This window comes from Scophthalmus maximus, chromosome 17 (assembly GCF_022379125.1).
Source record: "Scophthalmus maximus strain ysfricsl-2021 chromosome 17, ASM2237912v1, whole genome shotgun sequence".
Lineage (NCBI taxonomy): Eukaryota > Metazoa > Chordata > Actinopteri > Pleuronectiformes > Scophthalmidae > Scophthalmus > Scophthalmus maximus.
The window spans coordinates 18,325,001-18,346,996 of record NC_061531.1 but is presented as its reverse complement, the minus strand read 5'-3'; the positions used below and the strand labels follow the sequence as shown (position 1 = coordinate 18,346,996).

Here is a 21,996-nt window from a genome sequence, read left to right as displayed (position 1 = left end):
TGCACTGACAACTCTGTGTGCACCAGGCCTGTCGGGGAAAATATCATCGCCACCGTGGGCGGCTGAGAACCATTGATTGGGTCTGTCACAACACAACAACAACTCCAATTTCCCGTGGTAACAGAGGAACGCGGAAGCGCCGTGAGTTTGTCACACACACACACACACACACAGCCTCGTCCTCGTGCATGCTGTCACATCATGCAGCTGACAGTCAAGTTTGTTTGTCCTCTCCACACAGAGCCATGCAGGCAGTGATCTGAAGCCCCCCCCCCGCTGCAAGAGTATCGACGCACACACAACGTGGTGAGTACTGACGAACCAGTGACCGTCACCTTAGTGGGGTGTGATTAATAAAGACTCCTCCCCACCCCCCAAAAGCACACACACAGTTCATTAGGAGCAGGTTAATGGACTGAAATGCAAGATAGCACCAGGCAGGTCCCCCCGGCTCGCCACAGCTCCATTTCTGCTTAATTAGACGAGCTTTCACTTCCACTGTCCATCTCTCTCTCTCTTATTTATCCATCCCTTCCTCTCTCTCTGTCTCTGTAGCCCTCACCTACATCTGACAGGCAGCACAGAAGTCCCGCTCTGTATCTACCTGGTCACCGGGTCGGTCAGCCTTACTTTGTCTGGGATCAATGCATTTAAAACCTTTTTTGCTCCGTGGTGCTTTTTCTCTGCACCGGCTGATGAATGATTGTGGCCTGAGCAGCTTGTACTGCTGTAACAGGGTTAATTGGTCTCAGGTCAGGGGGTTAATTGGCTGGCGGGGGCCTAATGGTGAGGGGAGACCATGACCCCGGAGGTGTAAGGTCAGACACGACGGGTCTCTGGAGGGAGAACCGGGGAGGTTCTGTCAGGCCGGTTTTGACTGATACATCAAAGAGTGACGGCTGCAGGGAAGTCATGGAGACGACTGGTCTCCTCCGCCTGTGTGTGTGTGTGTGTGTGTGTGTGTGTGTGTGTGTACAGATTCACAGCTCATTATGATGCAGGAGATGCTGATGAAAGATGGGAATGAGCTCATCAACTCAGGAGGTTGCCTGATCTCTCTGTCTCTCTCTTTCTCTCCCCGTCTTCCTTTTTTTATTAGATTATTTCAGACGCTAAACGTGTCTCTGTATAATTCCAGGCAGCCTCTTCAGTTGCCCAGGGTATCGGGGGGGGGGGCTCTCTGGGAGAGGAAACAACAACCTATAAAGGGAGATCCGCTCCCTGGCCCACAATTCTGGAAAAACTAAACAAAAAAACCCCCAGCAACCATAATAAAATTCACCTTTTTTTAAAACGGAGCACGTTCGAACACACACTTTCACTCCCGCACATAATTATAAGGCCACAACTCTGTATGTCTGTATCTTCTCTGGGGAGCAGCCAGACAAGCGGCTGCTATATTTTTTTACTCGCCTGGAGAAAAGAAGGAAAAAGAAAAAGCATTGTGGATGCTTAGATACCCATCGTGTGACATCCACGATCGACTTATCTTAATGTTGTTCCACAGGACGACCGGCGTTGACAGATAGCGACGCGTGTTTTTGTATTTCCCCTTTCTTTCTTTTTTTTTTATTTCCATTCTCCTGCCAAACTCCCAATAATTGAGCCTCAATCATCGCATTGCTCGACACGTAATCCTATTTCACAGTGTGATTCAGTTTGAATGAGGAGCTGCAGGCGACAGACAGCCTGGTGAGATGTCACAGACCTTCACACTGCAGCCTCCTACACATGAGCCTGGGCTGCCCTCTAGTGTCTGATGTCGGTTCTGCAGCCTCAGGATGGAAGACGCAGCATTAATAGAGCAGAGATGGATGTCAAATTTAAAGGGTCAGTACACCAAATGTCAATTATTATTATTTTCCCCTCACTAAAATCAAGTATAATGCTGATATTTTAAATTCTATTTGGTTTCAAGGTATCTTTCTTTAAAAAAAAACAGGTTAATTAATCGGTTTGTCCGGCTACTCTTTAGTATCCACAGATTGTAACAAATTTTGTATACTTATTCTTAAATCCACCCTGATATTATTGAAAGACTCGGGATCCCACAATGCACTATTCTGCAGGACCAAAGGTTGTGGGTAAAAGACAAATAATGGAATTTTTGAATACTTTCTAAAAACAAACTATTTTTTTCTCACTCTTATTATGCTGGGGTGGCAGCAGCAGCTATATCTAACATAAAAAAAATATATATATATACCATACATTCCTTTCTGATTTTGGTGAATTGTCCCTTTAAATACCCCGAAATGAACATATATCATGGGCTCGTGGACTCAAACACATTCCTTCTTTTGTCCTTTTTGTTTGAATTTTTCTCATGTTGAATATTTTCCTCACATCTTTCAAATCCATCTCGCGGTGCCAACTCACATGCGACACAGATGTGTTTGTTAAGTGCTATGCGTGTGTCCAGATGTGATCCAGGCGGTGAGCGGTGGGTGTGGACACTAGGTGGTGCTGTTATCAAAGGGAAAAAACAACATCAGGAGCCTATGAGCACCTCTGGCTCTATTTAAACTCATGCTGCATGGATTTCAATCGCCATCCATCATCAACCATGACGTCTGACATCATGAAACACAACATTTCGTTGTAGTTATGTTTCAGGACATGAAGATAGGAGCTTCAAGTCTGGCTCATGTTTGAGTTTTCACCTTCTTTCCATGTGATGTACAACCTGTGTGTCGTAAGAACATTAGGAGGGAAACTTTAACGGTAATGTCAGACATCCCTGCTTCTTCCGTCCACTGCCCTCCCTCTCGGTGACAGTCGCTCGCCACGTCCTCGGGCTCATCGGCGTCTTTCTTGAGAAGGGGGACAGCAGCAACAACAAAAGAGAGAGGGGGGGGTCAGCAGGGAAGCAATAAGAGCGATGACAGATGCTGAGACGCCGGACACCGGGGGGATCCAGGGATGACGGGGAGGTTCAAATGTGGATGGAGGGATGAAACGGAGTCTGAATGGAGGGAGGAGAATGAAATCCTCAGCTCCGGGGGGGTCTACACATTCTCAAGATCCATTAATCCGGCACAGATCCCCCGTTTCTTTATGTTTCATTTCCTCATTTGTCCTCAAAGAAGAGAAAGCGGACAGTTTCCCATTTATTGGACTTGCCCCCAAAAGGCTTAGTCTTTTCTTATCAGCTGTGCGCTGAGCCTCGACTACAGCTCCTGTATTCTTAATGCCCGTGTACATGTTCTCTCTCGTTTCCACTGAAAACATTCCCACACGTTGAATATTCCCTCTGCAGCTCTGCCTCCGCATCTGATGTCAACTTTAAACGTCCCACAGAGGGTTAATTGAGTTGTTGGAGGGAAGGGATGCACATTTGGGACTTGTCAGCTTTTTAATTTTGCTTTCTTTTCTACTTTCCCCCCCCCCCCCACCTCCTCGTTGCAGAGGAGTGGATTACTTCCAGACCTTGACAAGGAATTTCGAGACACGGAGGTTGGTCCCATCCAAGCGTTTCTTCCAGATCTCTTTGGTGCTGTGTGGCTGTACAGGGGAAGGGTTGTTGACCCTTGTCTGAAGTATTCAATATTCAACGTCAGAATTTGTCAAAGCATGGGACAGTTTAGACCAGGAAGAGAAGTGGAATAAAGAGGAGATCTTCCTCACGCAACCTTTGCCAACGCTTCACATAATTGAGACCATTATGACCAACTTACAAGCTCAGAAGGAGAATCTGTTCAAATGACCACAGTCCAGATTTATATATATATATATATATATATATATATATATATATATATATATATATATATATATATAATGATCTTTTCTTCAACTGCCCTCAAGCCAAACTTTTATAAAACTATAACTTTCTACTTTTTTCACGTTCCCGATGTGTAATGAGCATCACAGCTTTACAGGTCCACCGTCGCCGCCACAGAGCTTCTAGTCTGGTTTGCTCCAAAACATGAACGCGTCGTCGTCGGTTGCACAGATTTCCCACAGTTAGGATGAATTAAAACTCATAAAACTCCTGAAACCTTTTTTTAGGCTCATTCAACTCTTTGAAAAATGACATGCTTTGTCGTCAAGACGCTTGTAGCTGCACGACGGCTGGCGACCGTGTCGTGAAAGGAAATCAAAATGTCAGGGGAGGTGGTTTTAATTAAAGGGGACGGCGCCGCGGGCCCGTACGCGTTCCCCGGGCGACACCTGTGTACTATTCTCCGAACACTTTTCAACCAGCGCTCGTTCCCAGCTGCTCCCGCGTCTTCTTATCGGTTCCGCCCGCCGACCCGTCCCCGGCTCGTCTTCGGTGTCCGGGCGTGTCCGGAGAAAAGTAAACATCTCGGGGATCCCAGAGAGCCGAGGGCTTAGGAATTCCCCCTGAGAGGCCTGGTGGTGAGGCACCATCACACTCGCTCTCGTGTCTATGGAATGACACAGTTTAAACCAATCTGACTCTTTTTATTATATATGTATAACCCCTGACCGTTGGCCCGCTCATAAACATTCCCTGGACCCCGACTGGAGCCTCGGGGCGGCTCAACTCTGAATACACTTGTACTTTAGTCACAAGCTCTTTCATAGGAAATCTATTAAGACCAGGGGGGTTTCAACTTAATCGGCGTGAGTGATGGACATCAGCACCGGTTAAGCAACAGAGGAAAAAATGGAAGCCTGCGCCACGAGGTCACGCTCCGGCGTTCCCCTAACGACGGCGCCTTCTGGATCCATCACCTGGAAAGTGTGCGATTAAAGCAGAATGTGAAAGTATCACCTATTTAGAGCCGGGGCCCATTAACTTCTCGGTCTGGTCCACATTTGTCTTCGTCAGGCTGCGACGCCGTCGCCGAGCGGGGGAAAAAAAAGGGGCCGGGGGGGGGGAGCAATAAAACAAACGTTGACGTAATAAAATGAAGAATCTAATTTCTCCATGATGGAACATCTTTGCCTCGTGCACGTTGTTTTTCACGCCACACTGGAATGAATCAAAACTTTACGTTCTTTAAAAGAAAAAAAACATGAATGGAAAAAAGAGAAGGCTGAACTTTGACATTTTTAAATGGAAGTCTGTCATCTCATCCTTGAAAGATGCATCATGCGTCACCAGACGCCCTCCCACAGGCGGAGGACAGGTGAGGCTTTGTTTGTGCTCTTCAGTCCTCCGCCCTGACGGCAGAGGGGCCCGTCGTAAATATCAATCTATGTGTAATGTAACAAGTTTCCTTTTTTAAAAGACAGTACAGCCGCAGCCGGTTCTTCCATATGGTCTGTACGCGCTTCTGCTATCAGAGGGGCTCTTGTGGTCCTGATGTGGAGTTCTCCAGTTACACGTCTTCTTTCGTCAGCGGGGGGGATGCTCTGGGCGTGGGAGGCACGGGGACGGTCACCAGGACCAAGGTGTCCGACTTCAAGGCCGTCCTGTGCACATTGGGAGGTGGACCAGCCGGTTGAGGGTGCCACGGAGGAGAGACAGCAGGACGCCCCTGAGGGACACGGAGCACAGGGAGGCCTTTGAAGTGGGTTGCGTCTCTGTGGCGGCGTGACCCCTCCCCCAGAGCCCCACCCTGCTCCGCCCCTACACATCGCATATGGACACCTTTTGGAGGAAAACCACGACCCCTGGGAGCACGGGGGCCTCCCAGCGTAACCTGAGAGTGGCTGTAGCAGCCTGCCGGGCCTCTGATGGAGGCTCCCCATTGGTCCGAAAAAGGGAGCGAGTGTGACTCGGTGAAGCCCCGGGGCGGAATATGCCGTTAGAGCAGTGACAATTGGATTAGTCTCTCATGTGGTCCACATCCCATAAAGTCAGACGCGTTCGGGTACAACCAACCTGGTGGGAGCTCTTCCACTTCCACTCAAACGCCCAACAGGCCAATTCGCCTTCTCTCGGTGACTCAGGCCAACTATCTGCTTCCCCCGTCTATTATGTTCACACTACGGCGGTTGCAGCACTTCGGGCGCATGATGTCACCGGTGTTTCATTTTTATTTCATGACGGGGAGGATTGGTAATTGAAAGTATAAATATCTGTTTTCAGCGTATGAGTCACCGGGTCCGCCGCACTTGCCCTTTCTATCTTTAGCCCCCACGTTTATTATTGCAGCACAGTTGTGTTTCTGTTTTATGTGGACAGCACAGCAGCAGACGCACATTCACACTTTTAAAAGACACACGTGGAAAAGTGCTTTATAGCTTTGCCCCCTGCCGCCCCCTATTTTCCTCTTCCGTCTTCCTCCCTCTGTCTTCCTCCTCATCGCGATCCTCCTCGCTCTTCCTCTCCCGCCGTCCTTCTTCCCTCTCCCTCGAGTAGATGAGGTTACGCCACGATCGCTTTAGCAGACTTTAAAAAAAAAAAAAACCCAGATGATTAGACAGATTTAATGCCACTGGAGCCAGTTCGGTCGTCTGGTCCAAGTACTTTGTTGAGAGCATTTGTACGTATGCGAGCACACACTCGTGCTGTATGTGTGTGCATACATGTACTTGTGTGTGGTCATATAAGTGCATGTAAGCATGCGGCTGGCTCAGAGGAGCAGCGGTGCGTGCACTACCGTCAGTTAGAGCCCAGAGCCAGCCCCTGCTTTAATGGCTGCCATAATTAAAAAAGCTTTTAGACGAGGGTGAGCCACTGAAGGGGGCAAGGTGTGTGTGTGTGTGTATGTGTGTGTGTGTGTGTGTGTGTGTGTGTGGGGGGGGGGGGTTAGAGTTGAAAGCTTTGCTTTAAAATTTACTGTTATTAAGTTGATATTACAGATGTTGTTGCCTGGGAGAAGGAGTGATGCATCTTCTCAAGTTAAGTTTAAGCAGATTCATTGATGAAAAATGGCTAAATAAGAGTTTTATCTGACAAGATCCTGGTTTGCAAGAATTCTCCAGCTAGCAAAGCATTCATGCACACGGTTATTAATTATTACAAAGCCATGAAAATATTCCTCTGACTGAGGAGAAAAAAAATATATCACAAAGGACTTCAGAGACATAAAAGACACAAGACACAAAAGTGTTTGTCAATATTTGATAAAAGAATTGAATCAGCTTAATCTGCACCAAAGTATCATATTTTATGTTTTGTATGTAAAATTTTGTTCATGTCTACAGCCGTGAGTTAAATTCACTGTAAAAGTAATATTTTCCTCTGACATATAGTGTAAGTATAAAGTAACACAATGCAAATACACAAGTGGAGTTAAGTGCAGTTCTGCAATAAATAATGTCAGCGGTGACTGTTACTGCACATCTCGTAATGTGCACTAACAGTAAATACACGGGCAGACGTCTGCATATGTCTGTCTTTACTGTAATATTTCATTCTATAGTATGAAGCGCCTGCAGAGAGTCAGGAAACGGCTTCAGGCCGTCTGCAGCATGGAGCGAATCTGTTAATCCTATAAAAGAAGTCACCACGAGGTCATCGCGGAATCCAGTCAGGGATTTTCGACTTGACATTAAGTCATCCAAATTATCATATACTGCCACAAACGGTATGTGTCATGTAATCATACTGCTGAGAACCATCCCTGTAACCGTTAGCGGCCGTGCATTGTGGAAACATTTGTTTTGCCGGCTGAGCTCTGCAATGCAAACAACACGGACGTGGATGGAAACATTAACACGAAGCAGATAATGGTGATATAAACCCACTGGAACGCATAAATATTCATAGGAGCGCAAGCGGAGCGGCTGGAATCAGATGCTGGTGTTTATGAATGGGCAATCAGAACTGTTTTAGTCTTGTTGGAGAAAACGCAACATGCTGCTGGTCAGGATCCGATGCACAGAGAAGTCAAGTTAGTTGACTTTGACTTTTTTTTTTTTATCACAACCAGATCCACGGAGAAGATTGTTCTTTAGTGGGAGACATGCTGGAACCCATAGTCTCTACTGTAGCCCAGTGTGTAGGTGTCCGTCCATTGGGTGTGTGGGATTCTGTCAAAATAAGTTTTGGAAGTATGGTTGTGATTAGCACAAGGTTCTCACCCCCCGACCCCCCAGCCCCACCACCAGTCCCCTAACTCCCACCACTCAGAACTATGAAAACATTCGAAAACACTTTTCATTTCCTTTGCTTGAACTGGAGAGCACTCTTATTCTCTCTCACACACACACACACACGCACGCACACACACAGACACACTCACACGCACGCTAACACAAGCACACACACACACACACACACACTGTATCAAAGACGACGGGAAACTAGAGATTAAACCATAAACTCCTCGGGGAAAAAATGTTTACTGACGTTATAAATCAAGTGAGAAGTAGAAGAGTCAATTTTCTCATAGACTTCTATAGAAACAACCAGTGGAGTCGCCCTCTGCTGGTCAGTACAGAGAATACAGACGTCAGGCACTTCCGCAATTGGCTTCATTCTCTGGACCCGGCGACAATGTCAAATTATTATTTACAGACTATGATCAGAACTATGCCCATTGTCAATATCTGGAGCATTAAACAGCCCTGGGTCCAGGGGCAGGTCGGGGTTAAAGGTCATTGTGCTGGACTTTTTTTCTTCCTTCTTCCCTAAAGACTGTTAAACTAAAACTAACATCACCATAAATGTCATAAACGTCCACATTCTGCATGTAAAAAATGATATGTGCAGTAACCATGAAAAATGAGGGGTGATATTTTTTTAATGAGATGTAATGATTGTTTTTTTTCCCCCCTTACATTTACAGCATGTGTACTTAATTCACGTTATACATGTTTTCAATTTAGATTTTCAAATTATTAATTATGCCAATTATCACATCATATTCTACAATCCATATATATTTTATTATGTGTTTTGCTGCTCAAATTGCCGGTTGTGGATATGTTCAATAATCCCACTTATTGCTCTGCTGTTATTCACTGTATGCCCCATGTTTTTTCTTTTTTTGCTGTCCTGCTGGTTGGACCCTATAATTCCCTGTGGGGGTCGTTAAATGTTCATCTGAACTGACGTCGAACACTGTTTGACGTGTAGTTGGTTTGGGTTGTATGCGGGAACTGGATCTCCCCGTCTTGCTCCAGAAATGGGAAATGGGTGGGGGGGTGTCAAAGTGCTCAGGACAGACAGACTCTCCCGTTCCTCGGGCCCAGGTGGGGGGGTTCTCGTGTTCAGGAAGAGAGCGGGCAGGGGCGCAGGATCTGGGCAATTACACTATTTGGGTTAACAGGGGAGCTATTTATTTGCGCGGCTTGACATGTTTCTGTCGACCAGGGGGAAAACCGATAGCGCTGAAGTGTATTTATTTGTTCTGCTGCAGGCGAAAGCAGCCAAACAGAACCGAGGCTGGAGATTAGAAAGTTAGAGATCACAGTGAGAGAGAGAGAGAGAGCGATAACTGTATTTCAAATAGTCGGGACTTCACGCTACGTCCCAGCATGCAGTGCGCCGAGTCCCGTGGAGTTGTGGGTGGCGGAGAGGACACGTCCTCCGTCTGCCCGGACGACTTCCCAGACCACCGCACCAGGCTGCCGGCTCACCGCCGGCGATCTGGGTTGTGTTTTTACTCATGGTTCAGCAAACAATGAAAACTAATAATCCACTTTAAAACACTTTAGATTCTCTGCATGCAGAAAGCTGATGACTGATAGCAGTCATACAAGCGTCCCATGTCTTGCTGGTCACCGTCTTTTGCTGCAGCCAGCTGGATAATTAAGACTTTGTAATATTTCCATATGCACTCGATGGCCACGTGCATGATATTGTCAAAAAAGCCTGAGGATACAGTTGCATGACCCAGTCAACATCCTCACCAGTAGAGAAATAATCATTCTCACCAATCCGGATTTGGCTGCTTAGTAAATCACATGTTTGGTCAGAGGCCTTTTTGCTTTTTTTGTCTCTGTGTCTTGTGAAATATATAAATGTTTCTCTTTCAACGTTAAACAAGTGAAGTGGGGAAAACCCTGGGGGACATGATGAATGTGCCATCATCACACACGGTTCCTTGGGCTTACCTTAGCATTACCTCTGCAAATAAGCGTCTGTAGCCGGGCGCTCCGTCCAAAGAAAGCCGCTTCCTTCAACGTTCAGATACTTGGCCCCTCTGTGAACACTCATCCAAAGCACACACAGCGTAATGGGAAACGTCAACATACTTCACTGACATAAATTTTTCCGGGGGAAGTTCAAACTGCTTTTGAGAAACGTCGTCACGTGTAAAGTGCCGACAGGAAAAGATTCCCAGTAAGTCGTTTTGAATATCATATTGTTGACTCTGCTCTCAGCTAAGAATCCACAGCCTCTCTCCACTTCTTGGTGTGGGTTCGTAGTATGTGTCAATGTGTGTTTTCACTCCTCAACCGCAGAAATCATAGAATGAAGAACAGAAATAATCCATCCATCCGTCTTCTTCTGCTCAGCCGAGATCGAGTCGTGGAGGCAGCCGGCTAAGCGGCGTGTGCCGCGCGTCCCCCTCCTCCTGGGGGATCCCGAGGCCTCACAGGCCTGATGAGATATGTCGCAGCTCCTGCGAGTTCTGGGTCGACCTCGTCCCCAGTGGGACGTGCGAGGTAAATCCTCCAAAGGAAGGCGCCCAGGTGGCGTCATGACAAGGTGCCCGGACACACGAAGCCCGCTCTTTGGGTCACTACCCAGAGTTCATGACTACAGGTGAGGGTCAGAAGGTCATTATCACCATAACATTGTTTCTCCTTTATTTGACTTTCTCTAACACACACACACACACACACACACACACACACACACACACACACACACACACACGAGTGCTAACGTCGACCATGTGTTGTATACAGTGTCTGGCAGCTGTTTTAAACTCCCGACCTTTGCCCTCGACCTGCACTCAGACCCGTCTTGTGTAAGCACGCAGCGCTCGCACCGCTACAGGGGATGTGGAATCGATACAGTAAAAGGGCCTTTTATTTCTTTTTCTCTCATCTCTTATGAGCTACTCATATGTTCATATCTTCATTCGTCCGTGAAGACCAGGAGAACGTGGGGTCGAGCCTCTGATGGTGCGAACGATGGGCGGCACTGAATTCCCCGGCGTGACGAGAGGATGAAGTCAGGAGTGATGACGGCATCCGGATGCTGCAGGAGGAGGAGGATGATGAAGATTACAGGTGGGTCACCTGCAGAGCAAGATTCGGCTCATTCCGCTTCTTCTCCAGAGACCTACAGTAAACCGTCTTGACACGATTGCTTATTTCAGTGTCTAAATTCAGGTGCTGCTGATTGACCCCGTTCGTCGCGGTGGTGACTAACGATGAAGTCGTGTGTGACTGTAGCGATCTTGACGGCCGGTTGAAGTTGTTTCTGTCGCCCCGAGAGTCACCATGTGGCTCGCGATGCTGATTCACAGGCACGATTGATTATTCCTCGCGGACGGAAACTCCGCCGCGTTTAAAGTGTGCGGAGTGGCTCTGTGGAGAGTCACAGTGGGATTGTATGCGGGGCACAGAGCCGGTGTACCGCCGCGGGGCCGGGGGCTTATCTCAACATTATTCTTTTGGCTTTGGCAGGAGATGCATCACGTGGTCGTGGTGGAGCTCCAGTGCACCAGCCTCGGTCCCGCCAACGTTTCACGTTCAGACTGTTATCCGGAGTGAAACATTGCATTGTGGCCGGCGGCGGCAGCTTAAGTTGAAAGATAGGGAAAATATTTTACTGCGATATGAAAATACACTTTTTATTTTTGTGTGTGTGAAGAAAAATGGGAAAAAAAAAACGTTTCTGTCATAACCACAGTTCATGGTGCTGATTCTTGTCCTGGTCCATCTATTACTCCACTACTTGATTGAATATAAAAATGGACCTAGTCACCGGGGTCATCGTCTTTTTTTAAACTTTAAATGAGACCATAATTTACAAAAATTGACATCATGCTGTATTGAAGAAGACTTGAAACTAGAAATTGAACCACAAAACTCCCCAGGAAGATGTTTACTGACGGTATAAATCAAGTGAGAAGTCGACTCATTTTCTCATAGACCTCTATAGAAACGACAGGCGGAGTCGCCCTCTGCTGGTCATTACAGAGAATACAGGCATCAGACACTTGTACGTAGATATAATTGTATATCTATGTATCTTATAAATGGACTGAAGGAATCTTCACTAGTCCAGAAGTAAAGTTGTATCTCCAGATCAGAGAGTGGCACCGCCTCGCTCTTTACCTCCTGTGAGGGAAACATCGCCGTCAGCCTAATTCATCATTAGCGACACTTCCTATAACATCCTTATCTGATGTCACGTGGGTCGAGGCCTCTGCCCTGCCCCGTGATGGATAGTGCAGAGGTGATCCACAGTAACGAAACAAACCTCCTGCTCCTCCAGGCGCCAGGGACCCACGGTGGCGGCGGGGGATGGGGGGGGGGGGGGGTTTGGGGGGCTCGGAGATGTGGAATTAGCCGTGTTCTCCGATAGGCGGCGCAACGCAACCTCCCGTTACTCACACTGACGTTTTATTGCAAATGTTAATGAGAAACATGGCCCAGAGCTTAGACTTCATCACCGTCACGTCTGTGAAGGCTCGGAGAGTCGGGTTCGGCCTCTGACTGATCGAGCGAACGAGGCCGGAGCACTGGAGCAGTGCGCCGCCCGGGCGTGTGATGTCTGTTGTTGTTTATTTTCACACCCGCGATTTTCTGCTCACCACACTTATCGCTCGCCTGTTTGTTTTCCCATTACCTTTGAATCGGCGAACGTGACCTTGACCCGCCGACGGGGAACGCTGAGCGTGGGTGGGCCTCAGAGAGTGGTAGGCAGCAGCTAGATTAACAACTTAAAGATTTGTTTATGAATGTCACGGAGGGAGTTCTCTGTCTCCTCTTTGGCTCTGTGGAGGCGCAGGGCCGCTAATTTGTCCGGTTAATGCCGCTGATCCTGCTCCTGGAGATCGTCGGCTGCCTGCCCGCTGTAATGCCTTCCAGACTGCTGTCGAAAGGGAGGAGAAAATTATTTTTATTAATCTGGTTTTGAAAGGCTCGCGAGGTCTCTGCTGCGGAGCGGCTATCAGGGTGAACGATGATCGGGGCGAGCCAATAGGTTTAGGCCGTACGTTAGAGCAGCTAATGGTCTTACACACACACACACACACATACACACACACACACACACACACACACACACACACACACACACACATCATGCTCCAAACCAATACGCAGACAAAACTTCATATGCATATTTTTCTCTTTTCTTTACAGCAAAATGTGAAATATTTTCTGTCAGCATTAGATCACAAATGATGAAAAAAACCAACCTGAGTGAAACATTAGACTATTTTCATTTCAGGGCCTTTGTTTAGGAGCGAGCAGCCAGTTTCCATTACTGTCTTCTGTTCCTGTTTAAAGTTCGGCGTCCATCCAAGACCCGACAGGGCAACAAAAAAAAAACGGAAGAAGGAAAACAAAACCCTCAGCTGGCATCGACATCTATTGTGTCGTCTGGAAAACATAAAGTTCTCGGTTCAGGTTCTTCCTCTGTAATCCAGTTAAGATACCTGATGCTTGTACAATGTTTCTGTTTGGGTTGCTCGTAATCGCCTGTGCGTCTGTTTGCCTCGTCGTGGACATCAGCTTGTCGTCAGGCAACAGCAAGCGGTATAGATATTATATTTTCTGTGTACGGTAGTTTAAAGTTCTGGGCTTTTGTCCGCTGATTGGAGCGCGCTGCCGTCGGCGGCCTGCGGTTGGATCAGCGGTGTTATGACACAGGTAGCTGCGTGATGGATGTGTTTACGGAGAGGACCGCTGCTGAACACTGATTACAGCTTATGACATTATCTGCAATTCAAATCGACTGCGTCGTCCCCCGTCGAGTGGCGTGCAAGCGACGTCGCCGCGTCTGTGTCGTGATGTACAGGCTGCTGGTTTTGTCGAGTGGGGAAAGAAGAGAAGAATCAAAAGATGTTTCTGATTTGCCCCCCCCCCCCCACCCGCTCCACCCAGCTGTCTCCTCTCTCCTCCGACCCCCTCGTGCTTTTCACTTTTCCGTCACAGGAAGTGATTTACTGTCAAACATATTCCAACAGCCCCGAGTACAGACGCTGATCAACCCAAGCAGACACATGCATTTCTGTTTTCTTGCCGACTTTCTTCTTCTTCTTCTTCTTCTTCTTCTTCTTCTTCTTCTTCTTTTTCTTCTTCTTCTTCTTCTTCTTCTGACGTGGTGGAACTTCATTGCTTCAGCATCTGTTTCTTTCTTCTGGCTCATCTCTCCGTCAGGACGTCTGTTGATGAGTTCTCCACCATGGGCACTTTAATCTGCTCTGACCTCTGTATGGAATGTTTTTTTTTTTTTTATGTCCATCCTGTGCTTTGTCCGACTGTGTGGGAAAAAATGTTGCATCTCACTTTCACATTTTAAATCTTCTCTACTTTAAAAACTTTTTCTTTTCCCCTGAGTTACTTCCTCCTTCACATTTTCCGTGTCCTCGCTGCAACTGATTCTCTTCCTTCTTTCTGTCCTCTATCCTCCCCCCCCCCCTTTTCTTTGTCCCCCACATGTTTCCTCTTCTTCGTCGTCCTCTCTCCTCATCTCTCTCTGCATCGGAGTCAGAGACATCCTGCTCATAGCTCCATATCCACAAAGACACAGCTGGTGTGTGTCTGCATGTGGGCCGGCTGCTCCAGCTTTTATTTATGCCTCTCATCCTGGTTACAGGCGGCCGGCTCTGGACCAGATGGCTGCAGTGTTCGGTCGGACTCCGCCGGCCGTGCCCCTCGTAATTGGTACTTGGAACGCAAGTGCCTTATTAATTATGCAAAAGGGACTGTTTTAATACATAGTGAGCCGCTCTCGCTGAAGTGTAATACTAATCAAGTGAGTGCTTTGCTGCATAATGCATTACAGAATTTGACTTATTGTAATTACGGGCTTGTATCCGTCTGAATGTCTGGACAAAGTTGGCTTTCGGGGAAAAATATTAATGTGTAGCATATCTCCATTTTCATACCAGTCGTCCTTGTGTTGCCCTTGAGAAGTCGCAGGCCTGAGACCTGTTTTTGAACTCCATCATCTAAACCGCTTCATCCTTGAAGGGTTGCGGGGTGGGGGCAGGTCGCAGGCTCAGCACAGGGTGAACATACAGAGGCAAATATTTTCAATTTGGAGTTTCCAATCCACCTCACCCTGATCTGCATGTGGGAGGAAGTGGAAGTACCTGGAGACAACCCACGCAGACACGGGAGAACATTTACACTCCTCGCAGAAAGGTCCCGGATGATCCGGACCTGGATTCGAACCAAGAACCTCGGACGTAACTCAGCAAAAGCAGGAAGCTGGACGTTTTGGGGATTTGCAACAGGCACTAAAGCAAATCTTTTCCTTAAAATGTTCCTATTGTTACATTTGTATGTGCATCGTTTAATCAAGTACAACGTACAAGAGATATCTGACTGCTGCTGTGATGAGCTCAGTCACTGTGGAATTTTTAAATTTAATTTTAAATACACCTGAGCATAATTGATGCACAGCACAAACTCAACATGTGGCCAAAATAAATATCATAACTTCCCTCTGTGCTTTTCTTCATGGTTGGAAGTTAAAGTTACAAAAAGACTTGGATCCGGAGTGAAACACAAAAACAATAAAATAAAAATATTCCTGGAAGCGACTTTGCGAGGGTGAGTGAGTCGCCTCTGAAGTGACCAGCTCGAGTGAGAAAGAGACACAGGTGGTTTCTTCTTCTTCAAAAAAATTAAAAATGAAACCCTTTCAATCCCCTCTCAAACAATAACCAACAAACGTGAGTATAGCACTACTTTACATACAACTAAGAAAAGAAAGAAATCAGTGATCAAAAATTCCATTTGTGGAAAAAGATAATAACAAAAAAAAAAGAGCTAATTGGAAGATCCCCTCCCAACGATGTGGACAGAATATGGTACGGCCCAATTGGCAACAATCAGTATTTATGCAGGTCTGATGCAGCTGCGACTCCTTTTGCCAACCAGCCGGGCAACTACAGAGGTAACTCCAGACGGGCAACTCCAGAAGCAACTCCAGCCGGGCAACTCCAGAAGCAACTCCAGCCGGGCAACTCCAGAAGCAACTTCAGCCGGGCAACTCCAGGAGCAAATCCAGCCGGGCAACTCCAGAAGCAACTCCAGCCCGGCAACTCCCGAGACAACTCCAGCCGGGCAACTCCCGGAACCGGTAACTCAAAGAAAACTGTTCATATTAAATAACCTTAAATTAGTCAAACCAACAACAAAATTGACAAAGAAAGTTGATAAAATGTGTGCACGTCAAAAATTGCTCGTAGAAATGATAATACTAAGCCAATATCTGGCTGCCGCCATGTGTCCTGGTCCAGCGTGTGTCTGTGTGGGAGCAGCCGTCATCAGGAGTGAAGAAAATACAAAAAGACACACAGAGGCAGTTTGCAGGAATCAAACCCCGCCTCCGATTTCAACCTAAATCCATATAATCTCGCGTTGTCGCCCACAAACATTTTATTCATACAACACATCTGCTGAGCTGTCACAACAGCTGGCCGTCCAGTCCGGATCCATGCGTTCTCAAATGGAGGCTGGCGGTGCGGTCGGTACGTAAACGGTTCGTCGACGGTGGTTTGAGGGACTACGACCACAAGTCCACGACCGCTGCTGCTGATGGAGGAGCCGGAAACATTACCCCCCGGCCTGCAGACCCCCACCCCCCCACTGCTGCCCCCCTGCACCGTTGGTTCTGGTGGTGGTCTCCTGAGGTCCAGGCTGGTATTTCCAACTCTGTGCGTTAATCAGCGGTAATTAGAAGAGACCCATCTGGGCCGCAGTGAGCCCGTACACATGTTCACGCATGAGGCAGCGTGCTCACCGAGGCGCTGGACGTTATCGTGGCTCTATAATCACATCAGGAGAACAGTTGCACAGTGTGGGGGGGGGGGGCTTTGTTCCCTGTACGGCTGCTCCTAAATTCACTTAGTGCAATTCAAGGTTGTTTCAATTTATGCAGATTATGCTACACACTTATGATTTGAGTTCATAATTTAGTACTTTGTAATAGTCCTATTCATTTTTATTTGACGCTGCTCCATTTTTTATGAGGGAGTACAATATTAATCTCAAATATATCCTTAAAGCAATGATCTGATTAGTTGATGCAATTCAAACCCTTTCAGACACCGCAGCGCTTCTCCGCAGTCTCCTGCATCATCACGGTCGACGGAACTGCATAATCCATCATACGATATTAACATATCAATGCCATGTTTTATCGTAATATTATACTCCTATTGATCCCCAACAGAACTTGCTCTCGTGTGCAGGTGTGTGTACAGTATGTGTGTGCGTGCGTGTGCGCAGCTTCCATCGTTGCTCTTAATGTCATTATTTAAAGGGCCAGTTCACAATTGTGTCTGTGTTTTTTGCTTTTGCTTGAGATGGGTCAGGAATATCTGACAGTTCTTATTGAACTTTTTTGGTACAAATTTCCCTTTTTTGTGAAACGTCTCCTCCACTGCAGCTCAGCATGGAAACACAAAGAAAGGTGTGACATTTGTAAATCCCCCCTTAATTTTGGCTAAGTTAGACTGAGCAAATATTGTCTGTATTTACACTGTAAGTGAATTGTGGGGGTGGAGTCTCAATGGACAGTATGAACAAGAAGAAAGAGTCAAAACTACTTCCTTGTACATACTGGCATCTGATCATATGATAATCTCATATCTTCTGTGTAGTAAGTGTTTGATATCACAGTCAACAGTCGAGACCATTTTAAGCGCGTCAACACTTATTTTCTCCAGGTCGTAGAGTGAACTGATATTTTACAGATTGCATTTCAATTGCTCGCGTATTTTTCTCCTCCGAAGCCTGAGTTCCATCGACAGAACAACTCATTGCAGTGATTCGTGTTCAGCTTCTGGCATGTTTTATAAGCATCGTCTTCATTTTCTGCCTCATTTACATTTTTCTTCTCGTCCACCAAAAGGTTCTGTCTTACTTTGCTGTTCCCGTTCAGCTCGTCGATTCATTATGTCGCAATTTGCATGAAAATACAAAGGTGGGAACCCCGTCTCTCTCTCTCTGTCCCTCTCTCTCTCTCTCTCCCTCTCTGTCCCTCTCTCTCTCTCTCTCTCTCTCTCTGTCCCTCATCAATCTCTCTCTCTCTCTCTGTCTCTCCCTCTCTCTCTCTCTCTCCCTCTCTGTCCCTCTCTCTCTCTCTCTCTCTCTCTCTGTCCCTCATCAATCTCTCTCTCTGTCTCTCCCTCTCCCTCTCTGTCCCTCTCTCTCTCTCTGTCCCTCATCAATCTCTCTCTCTGTCTCTCCCTCTCCCTCTCTGTCCCTCTCTCTGTCCCTCATCAATCTCTCTCTCTCTCTCTCTGTCTCTCCCTCTCTCTCTCTCTGTCTCTCCCTCTCTGTCCCTCTCTCTGTCTCTCCCTCTCTGTCCCTCTCTCTGTCTCTCCCTCTCTGTCTCTCTCTCTCTCTCTCTCTCTCTCTATCTCTCCCTCTCTCTCTATCTCTCCCTCTCTCTCTATCTCTCCCTCTCTCTCTATCTCTCGCTCTGTCTCTATCTCTCTCTCTCTCTCTCTCTCTCTCTCTCTCTGTCTCTCTCTCTCCCTCCCTCTCTCTCTCTCTCTCTGTCCATCTCTCCCTCTCTCTCTCTCTCTCTCTCTCTCTCTCTCTGTCTCTCTCTCTCTCTCTCTCTCTGTCTCTCCCTCTCTCTCTCTCTCTCTGTCCGTCTCTCCCTCTCTCTCTCTCTCTCTCTCTCTCTGTCTCCCTCTCTCTCCCTCTCTCTCTCTCTCTGTCCCTCTCTCTCTCTCTCTCTCTCTCTCTCTCCCCCTCTCTCTCTCTCTCTGTCCGTCTCTCCCTCTCTCTCTCTCTCTCTCTCTCTCTGTCTCCCTCTCTCTCCCTCTCTCTCTCTCTCTGTCCCTCTCTCTCTCTCTCTCTCTCTCTCTCCCCCTCTCTCTCTCTCTCTCTCTCTGTCTCTCCAGTTGCTCTTTGTCTCTGTGATTGCAGACCGTGACTCATCCCTGCGCCTGCCACCATCGACTCTCGCAGGACCTCTCAAGCTGTGGTTCAGGTGTGATAATGTCTCCGCTGTGCAGAATGTCTTCTTTTACTTATCGTCCCCCCCTCGTGTCCTCGCTCAAGTCTCAATTTCTCCCGGTCCCCCGCTGCATGACGGCCAGGTTCTGTCATCCTGAGTCACATGAAACCCACAAAAAAAAATCTGTAATTATGATTGCCACTGTAATTGCTGCTCAATTTGTCTGCCTCCACTTCCCCTTGTCACCTCCAGTCTAGCGCCCCCCCCCCCCCCCCCCCCCCCTCCAACCAAGAATAATCTGCCATCAATCTGCCGTGAGACTAGTTGTGTTATTGGTTTCCATGGCGATCCTCTAAGATAAACATCAAAGTATGTGATAGGAGAGTGTGGCTTATTGATTCAAGCGATCCCAGGGGTCGCTCTCAATAATGTCCACATTTGACCTTTGCCCCCCCCCGTCTCCATGTTGTTTGACAACACAGCAGACTGTGGTTGTGACTGCGGCTCTTCCCACACCGGTACAGATCGTCCCGTCGTCCTTCCACCCCCTCGGTTCACAGTCCCCCCCCCCCCCCGGACAACTCCAGACCTCACGCACGTGAAGCGCAGTCCCCGGCGAGCATCCATGATCGACGCAGCGTTTTTCTGCACATGAGCATTGAGATTGTGATGTCCGCAGCTCAGGTTGAGAGATTTTGAATTACATGTCGACTCAACAGATTCATTTCTATTCAAAGTTTCAAAACAAAAGTTAAATAGTGCTTCACAATTAAAAACCTGTTGGGTTTTATTCTCATTGTTTTTTCGTTCATGGTTTCTGACCCTGGTGACAGATTTGGACGTGAATACAAAAGTAGGTGCACATGAAATGCTACTGAGCAACAATTCAGATATTTATTCAAAGCTGAGCGAGATGATCACAAGTTACCATTTGGGTGGAACTATCCCAGAGAACGCGCAGTGACCTCTAGATGTCCCTCGACTGTCCTGTAATCTTCAGATTATTCTGTCATGGTGGAAAATCCCCCCTGTTTTCAAAAGAAGCCGCAGTCCCGACTTCTCGGACAAACTCCTCTTCGCGTCGCATCTCTCCGGCTCTCTCGCGCTTTCATCACTTAGTGTTTGTGATCAGAGAGGCGCCCACCACCACCACCAACACTCTGCGGCGGGCTGATGTGGTTTCAACCCCCAGACATCCTCCTCTCTCGGGGGGAGAGAGAGAGAGAGAGAGAGAGAGAGGCAGTGTGGGCATTGGCAGAGGGGAGGGAGAAAAAAACAGGGTGCAACTGGGTGAACTCCCGCAGCCCGTGGGTTGTGGCTGAGACGCAGACCTTCGTGAAGAGCGGTTGTTAAATTGGCTGCTTGGACTCGGCTGTTTCACACTTGGTCTGCCAAACACCACCGACTCATGCCTGACCTCCACTCCCACCGTCGTCTCCATACCTTCTTACTCGGAGGGTGGGGGGAAACGCGACCTTTCGTGTAATTACCCCTGACTGCCCCCCCCCCCTCATTAGACTCCTGCGGTGGAGCCTATAAACAGCTGCAGTATGTAGCTGCCTGCCAGCGAGCTGCACAGTATTCACTGTGGACCTCGCCCACGCAGAACCTAAAGACATCGCTTTTAGATAAAGTTACAGTGTGTCATATTTAAAAGAACTTTGTGTTCATATATGTATAATCACAGATTTTTTTTCGTCAGCTCTGAATGAGTGAAATATAGTTCCATGAGTTGGACCCGACCTCCGTGTCAGTCTCCATGTTCGCTACGTCGTGTTGAAATCGGTCGATGCTGCCAAGAAATGGGAATCCGCGGTGCGCTGCCATAAAGTGTCCCCTGTCGGTCGTTCAGTTGATTGCACTTTTGCAACTTTTACCACCAGGTGCCGCCAGAAAATTTCCCAAAATGACACACTGGGGCTTCAACACCTAATCCAGTTATGAGCCATAAAGGCTTCGCACACAAAAAACTGCTTTCACATCAGATTCAGAGAATGTGATGAACCGTGTTGTTATTATTTCACCAACAACGATTCTGGCAAGATGACAGTTCACATCCACGCCTGTGCCATAGCCCACTGAAATCCAGTAAGTGACGCTAACGTGGCCTCGAAATGTGTTTAATTATCTTCAGAATGCCACTCTCATAAGGGAAGCCACAAAACATTTCTGTCTGTGTGTGTGTGTGTATCTGTGTGTGTGTGTGTGTGTGTGTGTGTGTGTGTGTGTGTGTGTGTGTGTGTGTGTGTGTGTATCTGTGGGTCTGTGTGTGTGTGTGTGTGTGTGTGTGTGTGCGTGTTTATCTGTGTGTCTGTGTGTGTGTGTGTGTGTGTGTGTCTGTGTGTATCTGTGGGTCTGTGTGTGTTTATGTGGCGCCGCTGATGTACGGTTTGTTTACTCTCGATCCGACAGCAGCTTGTGCCGAGTCACCTGCAGGCTCAGTCGGTTTGTCTTTATTGAACTCCGGGCTTTGGTTCAATCCGGGCCCTCATTTTCATAATCACTCGATGTTTTGAATGTGGAGAGTCTTGCGCGTTTGAACCGTAAGTGCAACAGACGAGAATCCATTAATAGGAAGTCGATGAGCGTGGTCAATAAGGCAATTTGGACAAAATAAATGAATCAACAGTAGCGTATCACCGCTCTTGCCAGTAAGTGGGTCCAAGGGGGATGTTGGCGTTTTTTTTGCTGCACGCTGCAAAAAAAAAAAAAAAAATGTAATGCAATTATGATCAGAATAATGCCTGGTATTGACCGGTGTGAGAGGCCACGAGGTGCACGGGTGGGCCCGCTCCGGGGGATGACCCCCTTCCCACTTCGTGATTGATTGGTTGTGTCAGAGCAATTCCAGCCCAAATGACTCCGTGTGTGTCGGAGCCGCGTCCAGGCTCGGGCGCGCGTTATTAACTTACCCAGGAAGAGGGCACCGTAAATAGCCTGCAGTGGAGCCTCACTGGGGGACACTGCAGAAATAAAGAGGGGGGGAACCATCCCCGCTAAACTCAATTTGTAAATGAATCCAAAGTGCTGCCATCGATTGAGATCGGCTCCTGCAACAGCAGCCAAGCCTGCAG

General features: G+C 47.6%; 1 protein-coding gene across 1 annotated transcript in view; it reads left to right on the top strand.

Moving 5' to 3' along the window:
- LOC118288973 (speckle type BTB/POZ protein) overlaps nt 1–21,996 on the top strand; it is a 181,889-nt gene that overhangs the window by 101,737 nt on the left and 58,156 nt on the right. Inside the window, 5 exon segments of the mRNA XM_035615584.2 lie at nt 27–141; nt 242–306; nt 10,327–10,576; nt 10,723–10,784; nt 10,911–11,049. The gene's annotated coding sequence lies outside the window, so the exon portion shown is untranslated.